This window comes from Pristiophorus japonicus, chromosome 10, assembly GCF_044704955.1.
Source record: "Pristiophorus japonicus isolate sPriJap1 chromosome 10, sPriJap1.hap1, whole genome shotgun sequence".
Taxonomy (NCBI): Eukaryota; Metazoa; Chordata; class Chondrichthyes; family Pristiophoridae; genus Pristiophorus; species Pristiophorus japonicus.
In genome coordinates this window covers 116,450,376-116,465,460 of record NC_091986.1, presented here as the reverse complement: position 1 = coordinate 116,465,460, position 15,085 = coordinate 116,450,376, and the positions used below count along the sequence as shown (strand labels likewise).

General features: G+C 44.4%; 1 protein-coding gene across 9 annotated transcripts in view; it reads right to left on the bottom strand.

Moving 5' to 3' along the window:
• Positions 1-15,085, bottom strand: part of LOC139275073 (synaptotagmin-like protein 2) — a 144,370-nt gene that overhangs the window by 82,512 nt on the left and 46,773 nt on the right. The gene's annotated exons all lie outside the window — the stretch shown is intronic.

The following is a 15,085-nucleotide window of genomic DNA, read 5'->3' as shown; positions in this document are numbered from 1 at the left end:
ACGGATGTGGCAATTGGTCCCATTGAAACATCTGACAAAGACAGTGTAATTCCTATTATCTGTGGTTTTGAAACATATAATCTAGTTTCAGATTTGTTGGAATGATGAATTTGTAAAAAAAAGTTTAATGATTCAGACCAACTGGTTTCACCCTGAATACTTCACATTATGCAGTAGTTTATATTCTTCATACTATTTTCTGTCATTATTGATATCTATCATTTGCCCCAAATAGGAACATTCATTTGGACATGTTTTCACACAATTTTGATACTTCAGTGGGTTCTACATAAAGACTTGAAAGATTCAGATAAAACTGACTAGACATAGGATCCACTACAAGTTCAACACAAATAGTTAGATTAACACATGTTCAACAAGAAATCTTCGTTGTATCTGGGTTGGAATAATTTTTTAGTTAACTGGGCGGTGAACCAGTGCAAATTCTAGCCCTCAGACTCACAAATGTGATGAAATGAGTCTGAGGGCTAGAATTTGCACTGGTTCACCGCCCGGTTTCTCGGCGGTATTGGCCATTTCGGGCAAGAACTGGGTCATCAAAAAATTCCCCAGCTGAGGCACGCCGGAGGTGTCGAAGTACCACTGGGGAGCAGACCGCCGGCGTGCAACGTCCACAGATCGTCCTGGTGCGATCTTTGGTTGAATGGCGACCCATAGGTAAGTATAAAGAAAAAAATTTTTAAACCACCCACGAGGATCAGCGGAGTTGGGCAGTAGGTAAATAGGACTGCAAGAAAAAAGGTAAGTGATTGGTTTTTTACTATTTATTTTCAAAATCTGTTGGGGTGATTTAATTTTAAAGTGTGTTGGGAATGTTTTTTTGAATTTTTTAGTAAGGTTTTTTGAAAAATAATTTTTATTCTTTTTCTCATGTTAGGCCCAACCCGCAGCCTCGGCGTAAATTTTTTAATAGATTTTTAAATTTAATCGGCCATTTTCTTTAGGCACTACCCAATCTCGCCAAAATTGCACATTTTCACCCAGATTGGAGGTGCAAGGCCCATATTTTTCATTGGGCGGATTTTAAAAAAAAATTTCAGGAAGTTTTCACTGGTGATAATCTTTCCAATTGTCGCAGTTTTTTGGGCGGCAATCGGGCGCTGGTGGGCTTTGGGGAAATTCGAGCCCCCGAGTGATCTACGTTGAATTGATTTAAAAATCAAAAAAAGTATACAACTGAGGCTGTTTTATAGGTTGTTGTAAGGTTCAACAGACAGGTTATCCTGAATTATGCCACTTGCATCCTTGGTACAACAGCATTTTTACCAGCTCACAAGCAACCACTGCTGCTCACAGGCTGTCTTTGGCGGGTATACAGAGGGAGTTCAGATGAATTCATTAAGCATGTATATGCTATTATTCCATATGGTAATTTCAAGCCCTTTGAGAATTTAAAGAGAGTCCTACTGGATATTACTACAAATTTTGGCGGATTTACTGCTTACTTTAATTTGTACTAAACCATTGAGAAAAGTCAAAATAATTTTTGAATACATCCTGACAGTCATTGAATACATCCTGGCAGCACTTCACTGACATTTTTTTTTATAAATTAAAGATGTTATAATAGCCCAGGAATTGCTTGCTGAGCACATCTAACTCATTAACACAGTATCCTAACTGTTTAAGAGTTGATCTTGTTGCACCTCATTCAATATTGAAATGGGCTTTAAGCTCCAATAAATAAGCTTTTTTTGCCCACAATAATAGTCTCATCAATAGACCAACACAAGTCTTTCAGGCAAAAAGATACTTTGGTCTTTTTGTACATCTTGCAGTATATTTGAAATAATACTTCAAAAATATTTCCTTCTATAAATTATAAAACACTATTGGGGAATGGAACGCGTTTTGGGTACCCAGCATCAGCAAAGAGTACATTTGGGATAGGTAGATTAAAGAAAGCTACAAGTAAATCTCCCTCTATTCTGTCCCACTTCAGTGTGGGATTCCATTTTCTACACTGTCCATCACTCTGATTGGTTTTGCTAATTTAATGACAAATTAGGAGCAGTTTTATTCAGTGCATTTGCATCCACTATCTCGACAGAACCCAGTCTCCTTCTTTGATGAAGTAACGGAGAGGGTTGATGTCGTGTACAGGTTAAGCGTCCAAAATCCAGAGTTCCGGAATCCGTAAAATGTTCCGGAATCCAGACCCGTCGAACTCTAGGTCCCACCGCTGTCCGACCTCGGGCTTTGCCTCACCGCCCCTCGCTGCTGCCCGACCTCAGGCCTCGCCTCGCCGCTGCCCGAACCTCACCTCGTCGCCACTGCTCTTACCTCGAGGCCTCCTCACCGGCCCGCCCGAACACCTCGGCGGCAGGCCCGTCCGAACTCTTTCCCGGCGACCTCATTGCCCGGTGAGCACCACCCCCGACGACCTCATCGCCCAGCGAGCACCCCACGCCCCCACGTTCTGAAATCCAGAAATAACCGAACCTGGGCTCGGGTGTTTACGGATTCGTGACGTCAAGAAGTTGTTCCAAAATCCGGCAAAACTCAAAATCCAGAACGGCCTCGGTCCTGAGGGTTCCGGATTCGGGGCGCTGCACCTGCATATGGACTTTCAAAAGGTGTTTGATGAAGTGCATAGGATTACATAGGATATACAGCACAGAAACAAGCCATTCGGCCCAACCAGTCTATGCCGGAGTTTATGCTCCACTGGAGCCTTTTCCCATCTTTCCTCATCTAACCCTATCAGCATAACTCTCTATTCCCATCTCCCTCATATGCTTATCTAACCACCCCTTAAATGCATTTATACTATTCGCTTCAACCACTCGCTGTGGTAGCGAGTTCCACATTCTTGCCACTCTCAGGGAATTCAAAAGAAACTTCTTTACCCAATTTGATTTTTTGGTGACTATCTTATATTGATGGCCTTGAGTTATGCTCTTCCCCACAAGTAAAACAACTCTGTATCTACTCTTATCAAAACTTTTCATGATTTTAAAAGACCTCTATTAGGTCACCCCTCAGCCTTCTCTTTTCAAGAGAAAAGAGACCCAGTCTGTTCATCCTTTCTTGATTGGTGTACCCTTGCATTTCTGGTATCATTCTTGTAAATCTTCTCTGCATCCTCTCCAGTGCCTGTATATCCTTTTTATATGACGACCAGAATAGCACACAATACTCCAAGTGTGGTCTAACCAAGGTTCAATACAAGTTTAGCATAACTTCAATACTTTTAAATTCTATGGGGTAAAAATTCAGGAATTAGCGCTATCGCCGTTTTTTTGGTGATAATCGCGGCGGTGTTTTGTTTAGCGCCGGAATACTGTTATCGCTGGATGCTGCAATATTCGTCAAACGGTGACCAGCAATTGCAGCAAATCCGGCCTTGCACAACTACATTTGTGCGCCAGAGCCAAATTCACTGATCTTAAAAAAACAGACCTTCTACGCATGCGCAATTTTTTATCCACTACTTTTTTCTTCCGATTTTTTTCCCCCGCGAGTCTGGTCAGCTGTCAGGGTGCACCCGCGCATACGCAATATACCCAGGGCTTAATCAGCCATTTTTCCACAGGCCAGACAACATGCAGTGAGAATATAACAGGCAGAGAGCGAAGAAATTCAGTTCGGACACAAACGGGGCCCTCATAACAGCGATTGAAAGTAGATGGGGGATTTTAATAGGAGGGGTCGAAGTAAACCCCCCAATAGTTATAAGGCAATTTTGGACCAGTGTTTTTCAGGAGGTTTCCTCAGTGGATGATATCCGGACGGACCACAAAGTGTCGGAAAAAGTGGAATGACAATTGCATGGTCGTGACAGTAAGTAATATTTTTATTGATGCACTCCTTGATTACTTAAGTTGTAAATGTGACATATGTTGATATAGGTAGACTTAGTTTTGTACCTTATTTGCCATGAATGATCATTACACATTATTAAGACTGCTTTTTGACATCTTAAAAAGATGTTTCTGCACTTCGATGTCTTCCTCATGAACCACGTGCAACTACCAGGGCCATTAAACAGTATGGTTATGTGTGTGTCCCACAACCGCTACGAGCAGTGGCGCACAAGCGGTGGTCTGCCCCGAACCATGCCTCTGACGGGCCTGGAGGATCGAGTGGCTGGTCTCATTGGTGCCTCCGGGAGGTCAACTATCCGTGCGGGTGCTGAGCCCATGTTTGAAAGTGAGGGTTAGTCCTGCAAAATCCACGGGCTGGGTTGGGGCAATGTGATGTAGTGTCTGTGGACTAGAATTGGGGCAATGTGATGTACTGTATATGGACTAGGGTTGGGGCAACGTGATGTAGTGTCTCGACTAGGGTTGGGGCAATGTGATGCGGTGTCTCTCGATGACATATAATACAGCAGTAGTGGTCCTTCAAATAAGCCTGCGCTATGTGACCTTACTCATGTCACCCTGCCCCCTGCTGGTAACCAGTCATCTGTCGTTTTCTATTTTGCAGATGAGGATTGTGAGGAGTCACATCCTCCAATCGAAGCCTCTACCTCAGCCCATCATGTGGGAATGGAAACATAGAAACATAGAAAATAGGTGCAGTAGGCGACCATTCGAGTCTGCACCACCATTCAATATGATCATGGCTGATCATGCAACTTCAGTACCCCATTCCTGCTTCCTCTCCATATCCCTTGATCCCTTTAGCCATAAGGGCCACATCTAACTCCCTTTTGAATATATCTAACGAACCGGTCTCAACAACTTTCTGTGGTAGAGAATTCCACATGCTCACAATTCTCTGAGTGAAGAAGTTTCTCCTCATCTCGGTCCTATATGGCTTACCCCTTATCCTTAGACTGTGACCCCTGGTTCTGGACTTCCCCAACATCGGGAACATTCTCCCTGCATCTAACCTGTCCAATACCGACAGAATTTTATATGTTTTTAATGAGATCCCCTCTCATTCTTCTAAATTCCACTGAATATAAGCCTAGTTGATCCAGTCTTTCTTCATATATTAGTCCTGTCATCCCGGGAATCAGTCTGGTGAACCTTCACTGCACTCCCTCAATAGCAAGAATGTCCTTCCTCAGATCAGGAGACCAAAACTGTACACAATATTCAAGGTATGGCCTCACCAAGGCCCTGTACAACTGTAGTAAGACCTCCCTGCTCCTATACTTAAATCTTCTTGCTATGAAGGCCAACATGCCATTTGCCTCCACTGTCTGCTGTACCTGTATGCCAACGTTCAATGACTGATGTACCATGACACCCAGGTCTCATTGCACCTCCCCTTTTCCTAATCTGTGACTATTCAGATAATAATCTGCCTTCCTGTTTTTTAACCACCAAAGTGGATAACCTCACATTTATCTACATTATGCCACATCTGCCATGTATTTGCCGACTCACCTAACCTGTCCAGTCACCCTGCAGCCTCTTAGCATCATCCTCACAGCTCACACTGCCACCCAGCTTAGTGCCATCTGCAAACTTGGAGATATTACATTCAATTCCTTTGTCTAAATCATTAATGTTTATTGTAAATAGCTGGGGTCCCAGCACTGAACCTTCCGGTACCTCACTAGTCACTGCTTGCTATTCCGAAAAGGACCCGTTTATTCCTACTCTGCTTCCTGTCTGCCAACCAGTTCTCTATCCATGTCAGTACATTACCCCCAATACCATTGTGCTTTAATTTTGCATACTAATTTCTTGTGTGGCACCTTGTCAAAAGTCTTTTGAAAGTCCAAATACACCACATCCACTGGTTCTCCCTTGTCCACTCTACTAGTTATATCCTCAAAAAATTCTAGAAGATTTGTCAAGCATGATTTCCCTTTCACAAATCCATGCTGACTTGGACCAATCCTGTCATAGCAGCGCATTTGGAAAGCAATTACATCTTTAATAATTGAATCCAACATTTTCCCCACCACCGATGTCAGGCTGACCGCTCGATAATTCCCTGTTTTCTCTCTCTCTCCTTTTTTAAAAAAGTGGGGTTACATTAGCTACCCTCCAGTCCATAGGAACTGATCCAGAGTCTATAGACTGTTGGAAAATGACCACCAATGCATCCACTATTTCTAGGGCCACTTCCTTAAGTACTCTGGGATGCAGATTATGAGGCCCTGGGGATTTATCGGCCTTCAATCTCATCAATTTTCCTAACAATTTGCTGACTAATAAGTATTTCCTTTAGTTCCTCCTCGCTAGACCCTCGGTCCCTGAGTAGTTCCGGAAGGTTATTTGTGTCTTCCTTAGTGAAGACAGAACCAAAGTATTTGTTCAATTGGTCTGCCATTTCTTTGCTCCCCATTATAAATTCACCTGATTCTGACTGTAAAGGACCCACATATGTCTTCACTAATCTTTTTCTCTTCATGTATCTGTAGATGCTTTTGCAGTCAGTTTTTTATGTTCCCTGCAAGCTTATTCTCATACTCTATTTTCCCCCCTCCTAATTAAACCCTTTGTCCTTCTCTGCTGAATTCTAAATTTCTCCCAGTCCTCAGATTTGCTGCTTTTTTTGGCCACTTTATATGTCTCTTCCTTGGATTTAACACTATCCCTAATTTTCCTTGTAAGCCACGGTTGAGCCACCTTCCCAGTTTTATTTTTACACCAGACAGGGGTGTACAATTGTTGAAGTTCATCCATGTGATCTTTAAATGTCTGTCATTGCCTATCCAGGCAGACAAGGGCCACGTCGAGGAACCTCCATGGGAGGAAGATGATGATCAAGCTGTTGTGGCGGGGGGGGGGTTGGTGGAGGGGCCGATGCAGTCACCACCTCTTTTAGCTGTGGTCATAAGTTCTTCGGAGGAAGACACATTCTCAGGCTTTGTCCCCATCCTAGACACCAGGTCCAAGTCAATGTGCAGCAACGCACCCCCAGGGTTGAACCCTGTATGCCGTCCCTTCGGAGGTGGAGTTGGCAAAGCAGGTCCACTGAAAGACAGGCAGACGCACACCTAGATATGACAAGACTGTCAAGGGAGAACATCGAGCTCGGCCGACAGCGCCTCAAGGTCCTGGGTGGCATTTCTGGCAATATTGCGGCACTATCTGTGGACATGAGGGAGTGCATGTTGCAGATTGTAGCTGCGATGCGGGAGAACATCGAGGCTGTCAATGCCCAGTGGAAATTGATGGTCTCGACTTTTGGCACTACGGTACCCAGTGTCATACTACCCAGACCAACAGCAGCTATGAGTGGTGAGGCGAAACAACAGCCTTGCCACTCAGAAGCCAGACCTTCCATACCCAGAGCTTCTCCAGGGGTTCCAATGGCGTCTCCATTGTCTCTCCCCCAACAGCAATGCTCTGCGTGCCTTGCTGCACACTGTCTTGGTCCCAAAGTGGGTAGGGGCAAGAAGCGGGGGGTGGGGAGAAAGATGGCCACAGTTAAAATACGTTTGGTGCAGGGATTGTTGCTGTTTTGGTTATTTTATAGAAATTTTAAAAGTTTTACAAATTGTGGTTAATTTTGAAACTTAAGTAAATTTGTTACTTAAAGTCGACAAATTTTCATAAATTTACAAATACGTTTTATAAATTCTTTTATTCACCTTAACCATTCTCATTTGCAGACTAAGAGGGGTAATAATCAACGTGGTGGGATAGAGTGGACAAGCAACGGTGAAACATGCTGTTCACTGTTCAAGCAAAGCGTTGCATTATGAGCTGCTGATGTAAGGCTTTTGCAATGGCGAAAGCTCCATGAGGCCTCCCCTGTGGTAGTGGAAGGGGTGGTGGCATGGGTTCATCGTCAGGCTCCTCGTCGTCATCCTCCTCCTCCCCCCCTCTCTCCTGAGGTGGTCCTGCAGACCCCAGTGGCAAATTCTGTCCCCTCATGATGGCTAACTTGTATAGCATGCAGCACACCACAGTGAACTCCCTACAATACTTCCCTGCTGAGGGGAGTATTGCTGGGAGCATCCAGATTGGTCCAGGCATCGAAAGCGCTGCTTGAGCACTCAATTGTCTCCTCGATGATGTTGCGTGTGACTAGATGGCTGTGATTATAGCGATGCTTGGCTTCTGTCTGAGGGTTCCGGAGGGGAGTCATGAGCCAGGGTGGCAAGGCTGTAACCTTTGGTCCCCCAGCACCATCCTGCTCTGGCCTTGTGGCTGATGCTCAAACAGGTATGAGACGGCGCTCTCACACAAAATGAAAGCATCATGGATGCTCCCTAGAAATTGAGCATTTACTGCCATGATGCGCTGAGTATGGTCACAGATGATCTGTACTTTCAGGGAGTGGAATCCCTTTTGGTTTGCTAAACTTTGGATCCTCTTAAGCTGCTTGCAGGGCGATGTGTGTAGTCAGTCATTGGCAGCCTGAACCTTGGGGAAGCCAGCAATTCGTGCAAAACCCATAGCCCTCTCATTCTGTGCCTCCTTGGTCATTGGGAACTTTATAAAGTCCATCCTGCATGCGTACAGTGCAGTAGTCACCTGGCGAATGTAGGTATGTGTAACGAAATGCGAGATGGAGCATATGTTCCCTGCTGATGCCTGAAAGGAGCCGGACAGTGCAGTCCTGTTCCCGCTGGTAGACTGTAGGTCTGCCTTTATGAGCTGACATATCTCTCTGACCACCTTTTTTTCAGAAGCGCAGCGCTGTTCCCTGTAAACTCGTGGCGGGGGGGTGGGGGCTCGGGGGGGTAAGGCATCCTCCCCATACATCTTTGATTACATTCAAAATGCTCTTGAATCCAGCTTGATGCTGCATAGAAAAAGTAGCCAGCAATAATAGCAGAGATAGTATCGTCCCCATTCTTTTAAATGTCCTTAAAAACGAACTATAAACTCACAAAAAGTTCAACGTGTAAAATGCAGCCTTCCCTCCAAATCCTTTTATGCACTGAAATTCTGCTCTGTTTCTCAAGATGGCGCCATTAGTGTCAGGTGCGCCGTGGATCTTACCTGGTAAAATGTTATTTTTTCGGGCATATAATAAAAATGGCTATATCGTGAATTTTCTGCCCGCGGCGATAGTGCACTAAAATCTAGCTTTTGCCATGGCTTCCCGGGTCCATAGACTCTCAGTATGGACCCAGAGAGGCCGGGATTTCTAGGCCAATATGTGACCTCCCTATTTTTCTTATCAAAATGTAAAACCTCTCATTTATCTGTGTTGAATTTCTTTTGCTAATTGTATGCCCATTCTGCACGTTTATTAGTGCCGTCTTGTAATTTGTTGCAGTCCTCCTCAGTATTGACTATCCTCCCCAATTTGGTGTCATTCGCAGACTTAGAAATTGTGTTTTTGATTCCAAAATCTAAAACGTAAATATAAATTGTGAACAACAGTGGTCCCAGCACAGATCCTTGTTGAACACCAGTTCCCAACTTCTGCCACTCTGAATAGTTATCCTTTACCCCCACTCTTTACTTTGTCTTGAATCCAGCTTGCTAGCCATTCTGCTACTTGTCCCAACTCCACATTCCCTGATCCTATTCATTAGTCTATTATGGGGTACCTTATTGAAGGCCTTTTGAAAATTTAGATAAATTACATCTACTACATTACTATTGTCTACTCTCGGTTACCTCTTCAAAAAATTCAATTAGATTGGTCAAATAAGACTTTCCCATTTGAAATCCATGCCGACTATTTATAATTATATTTTTTGTTTCTAGATGTTCTTCTATTTGCTCCTTTACTAGGGATTCCATTATTTTTCCTACCACCGATGTTAAGCTGACTGGCCTATAGTTCTGTGAAGATGTCTATCTCCCTTCTTAAATATAAATATTACATTAGCTATCTGCCAGTTGTCTGGCACTACACATTTTTCTAAAGAATTACTAAATGTGTAGTAATAGCTCTGCTATTTCTTCCCAAGATTCTTTTAAAATGCGTGGATGTAATCTGTCCAGACCAGTGGTTTTATCCTCAGAGTTTCATTAGTTTATTTAGTATACCTACATTAGTTTCCTACTAATTTCCTACATTACAATAGTGACTACACTTCAAATATACTTCAATGGCTGTAAAGTGCTTTGGGACATCCAGTGGTCATGAAAGGCACTATATAAATCCAGGTCTTTCTTTTTCCTCGTTTTATTTTAAATGCAGCTAACTCATTACTAATCTCATCATCTGATGAGGAGAAATTTCTTCTCTGAGGGTTGTGAATCTATGGAATTCGCTGCCTCAGAGCTGTGGAAGCTGGGACATGAAATAAATTTAAGACAGAAATAGACAGTTTCTTAAACGATAAAGGGATAAGGGGTTATGGGGAGCGGGCAGGGAAGTGGAGCTGAGTCCATGATCAGATCAGCCATGATCTTATTGAATGGTGGAGTAGGCTCAAGGGGCCTTATGGCCTACTCCTGTTCCATGTTCTTATGTTGTCATCTCCACCTGTTCTATCTCCCTGGTAAATACTGAAACAAAGTAATTATTTAATATCTCTGCCATCTCACGATTGCTGTATTATCCTTTCCATCCCTTGGTGGCCCTGTTCCCATCCCAACCTTCCTTTTTTATTTATGTGCCTGTAAAATATTTTACTATTTTGTTTTATGTTCCTTGATGATTTAATTTCATAGTTCCTCTTTGCCTTCCTAATTGTATTTTTGACTTCTCTCCGAATTCCTTCATATTCTCCCTTATCATGCCATTCATGTACTTCATGTATGCCTCTTTCCTTGCCCTCAATTTTTCCCTTATAGCTTTATTCATTCATGGTACCTCATTAGTGTTTAGCTTATTCTTGTTTATTCGCAGAATATATTTTTCTTGGACCCTGTTGAACACCATTTTAAATGTTTCCCATTGCTGTTCTAAATCATTGTTTGGCAATATTGTTGCCCATTTTATTTTCCCAAGTACTACTGTCAGCCCCTCAAAATCTGCTTTTTTCCAATCTATTACTTGTCTTTGTCATACCCATGTCCTTCTCAATTATTATCTTATTGCATATTATATTATGGTCACTACTGCCTAGATGTTCCCTTATTTTTACTTCTTATCTGCTCTGGTTCATGCCCCATTGCTAGATCCTATAGCGAATCCTCCCTTGTTGGGCTTTTTACATATTGAGTTAGAAAGGAGTCATACATATTGTCGGAACTCCATTCCCTTATCCCCTTTACTACCTCTTCTGTCCGATTAATATCTGGGTATTTGAAATTCCCCCATTATTATTATTCTATATGTTTTACTCATTTCCTTAATTTCATTGCATATTTCTTCCTCCAAATACCTTCCATAATTAGGTGGTCAGTAGACTACTCCAATTAGTGTAATTAATCCTGTTATCGTTTTTCTCTATTCACATGGATTCTATTTCTGTCTTGCTGATAGCTGCTTCACTTTTTTCTACTGCCATTATGTAATCCCTAATAAGTACAGCTACTCCAGCTCTCCTTTTCCCCTCTCTATCTTTTCTGAATACGCTATACCCTGAAATGTTTAATTCCCACACTTAGAAACATACAAAATAGGTGCAGGAGTAGGCCATTCGGCCCTTCGAGCCTGCACCGCCATTCAATGACTTCATGGCTGAACATGCAACTTCAGTACCCCATTCCTGCTTTCTCGCCATACCCCTTGATCCCCCTAGTAGTAAGAACTACATCTAACTCCTTTTTGAATATATTAATGAATTGGCCTGAACAACTTTCTGTGGTAGAGAATTCCACAGGTTCACCACTCTCTGGGTGAAGAAGTTTCTCCTCATCTCGGTCCTAAATGGCTTACCCCTTATCCTTAGACTGTGACCCCTGGTTCTGGACTTCCAACATTGGGAACATTCTTCCTGCATCTAACCTGTCTAAACCCATCAGAATTTTAAATGTTTCTATGAGATCCCCTCTCATTCTTCTGAACTCCAGTGAATACAAGCACAGTTGATCCAGTCTTTCTTGATATGTCAGTCCCGCCATCCCGGGAAACAGTCTGGTGAACCTTCGCTGCACTCCCTCAATAGCAAGAATGTCCTTCCTCAAGTTAGGAGACCAAAACTGTACACAATACTCCAGGTGTGGCCTCACCAAGGCTCTGTACAACTGTAGTAACACCTCCCTGTCCCTGTACTCAAATCCCCTTGCTATGAAGGCCAACATGCCATTTGCTTTCTTAACCGCCTGCTGTACCTGCATGCCAACCTTCAATGACTGATGTACCATGACACCCAGGTCTCGTTGCACCTCCCCTTTTCCTAATCTGTCACCATTTCGATAATAGTCTGTCTCTCTGTTTTTACCACCAAAGTGGATAACCTCACATTTATCCACATTATACTTCATCTGCCATGCATTTGCCCACTCACCTAATCTATCCAAATCACTCTGCAGCCTCATAGCATCCTCCTCGCAGCTCACACTGCCACCCAACTTAGTGTCATCCGCAAATTTGGAGATACTCCTAACCTGGACCTTCAGATATAAAAGGGGAAGCTCCACCCACTTCCAGCACTTGAGTGCTATGAAATAAAGACAGGTCACAGACTGACCTTCTCTCAAGCATGGGTCTCGTGTGCATTTATACTGTATAGTAAGGACGTATCAAATTGCTTGTGTGGGACCTTGTCGAAAGCCTTCTGAAAGTCCATATACACCACATCAACTGGTTCTCCCTTGTCCACTCTACTGGAAACAGCCTCAAAAAATTCCAGAAGATTTGTCAAGCATGATTTCCCTTTCACAAATCCATGCTGACTTGGACCTATCATGTCACCTCTTTCCAAATGCGCTGCTATGACATCCTTAATAATTGATTCCATCATTTTACCCACTACCGATGATTTTTCTGTAGCCATGTCTCTGTAATTCTTACTATGTCTGGTTCTTCGCAACGCACGATTGCCTCCAGCTCCCCTGTTTTATTACGGACACTGTGTGCATTGCTGTACAGACAGATTAACCCATTTTTAATAGCAATTCCTCTCTCTTTATTTTTAAACCATCTTTTTAAACTCCTATTCTTTCACTCTTATTTATTCCCGGGTCCTCCCTTACTTTACTCTTTCCAATACTCTCCTTTCCTATTTTGTTTATATTTAAGCTGGTTTCATTTCTTGTAGATCCTTCCCCTCAACTTACTAGTTTAAAGCCTTTGCCACCTCCCTATTTACCCTTTCCGCTAGGACACGGATCCCATCCCGGTTCAGGTGGAGACCATCCATCGATACAGCTTCTTTCTGTCCCAGTGTCCTATGAAAAGGAACCTCTCCTTCCCACACCATCCCTTTAGCCACGTATTAATTCTCCTGATCTGACGGTTTGCCAATTTGCACGTGGCTCGGGCAATAATCCAGAGATTATTACTCTCGAGGTCCTGCTTTTTAAATTTAGCTCCTAACTTTTGATACTCCATCAGCAGGGCCTTCTCCTGCTCTTACCCAAATTGTTTGTTCAGACATAGACCACAACAACTGGATTTACCTCCTCCCTTTCCAAATTCCTCTCCAGTCACCACAAGATATCCCTTACTCTGGCACTGGGTAGGCAACACATCCTTCGGGATTCTCGTTCTTGGCTGCAGAGGATTCTATCTATCCCATAATTATAGAATCTCCTATCATTATCACATTTCTATTCTGCTTTTCGCATCCCCCCCCACCCCCACGGACAGCCTTCTGAGCCATGGTGCCTTGGTCTGCATTGTGACTGTCCTCCCCACAGTCTCTCTCATTGTCCTCACAGGTAGAAAGTACATTGTACAAGACCACTGCCTGCTGGATCTCCTTCTCAACCTCTCCCAAGTCCCCGCTACCCGGCTCCCCAACAGTCAAACCCTCCCTTTCCTGAACTTGTGCTTTCCTCTGGGGTGTGACTGTATTCTGGATAAAACTATCCAGATAATTCCTCTCTGTCCCTTATGTGTTGGAGTGTCTCTAACTCACACTCCAGCTTAATGATTCTGAGCCGGAGTGACTGAAGGCAGAGACATTTCCTGCTACATAATAGACTTGTGAGCAGATCGATACCCCATAGCATTAAAGGGACAGTGGCAGTGTGGATACAAAATTAAGACAGAGATTAGTGGTGAACTGGAGGGAAGTATAATATAATGACCTGGACTTGGGTATACAGGAAATCATTTCAAAGCTTGCAGATGATAATCCAATATAGTGAACAGTGACAGGAGGACATACAAAAGCAAAATACTACAGATGCTGGAGATCGGAAATAAAACAGAAAATGCTGGAAATACTCAGCAGGGCAACAGACTACAAGAGGACATAGACAGACAAGTGAAATGAACCGATAATGGCAGATGCAATGTAATGCAGAGAAGTGTGAAGTGATTAATTTTGGTAGGAGGAATGATGAGAGGCAGTCTAAACTAAATGGTACAATTTTAAAGGCAGTGCAGGAACGGATAGACCTGGGGGTTCACATACATAAATCTTTGATGGGGGCAGGACAAGTTGAGAAGGCTGTTAAAAAAGTATACAGGATCATTTGCTTTATAAATAGAGGTACAGGTTGAGCTTCGAAAATCCGGAGTTCCAGAATCCGGAATGTTCCGGGATCCGGACCCGATGACCCTGCCGACCGAGATCCTGCCGCCGCCCAACCTCGGGCCTCACCTCAGTGTCCCTCGCATGCGCCGGTGCCTGGCCCAACCGCTGCCTGACCTCGCCACCGCCACCCCTCAGGCCTCGCCGGGCCCCGCCGCCGCCGCCTGGCCCCCACCTCCTCGCCCGGCCGTCGGGCCCCGCCTCGGGCCTCACCCGGCTGCCTCCTCCCCCGGCCTCCTTGCCCCGTCCGCCTCGCCCCGCCCGGCCTCGGGGCCCAGCAGCCTCACCCCGCCCGGCCTCAGGGCCCAGCCCGGCCTCGGAGCCCAGCCGCCACTACCTTACCTCGAGGCCTCCTCGCCGGTCCACCCAAACATCTCCACGATGAGGCCGCCCGAGCAGGTCTTCGGCGGGCCTTGCCGGACCACCTCCTCCGCGGCGGGGCCCGCCCGTACTCTTCCCCAGCGGCTGGGCTCCAGCCGACGACCTCATCGCCCGGCAAACCATCCCTGCTGACATTCCAAAATCCGGAAATACCCGAACCTGGGCTCGGATGTTTCCGGATTCGTGTCGTCAGAAAGATGTTCCAAAATCCGGCAAAACGCAAAATCTGGAACGGCCTTGCTCCCAAGGGTTCCGGATTCAGGCTGC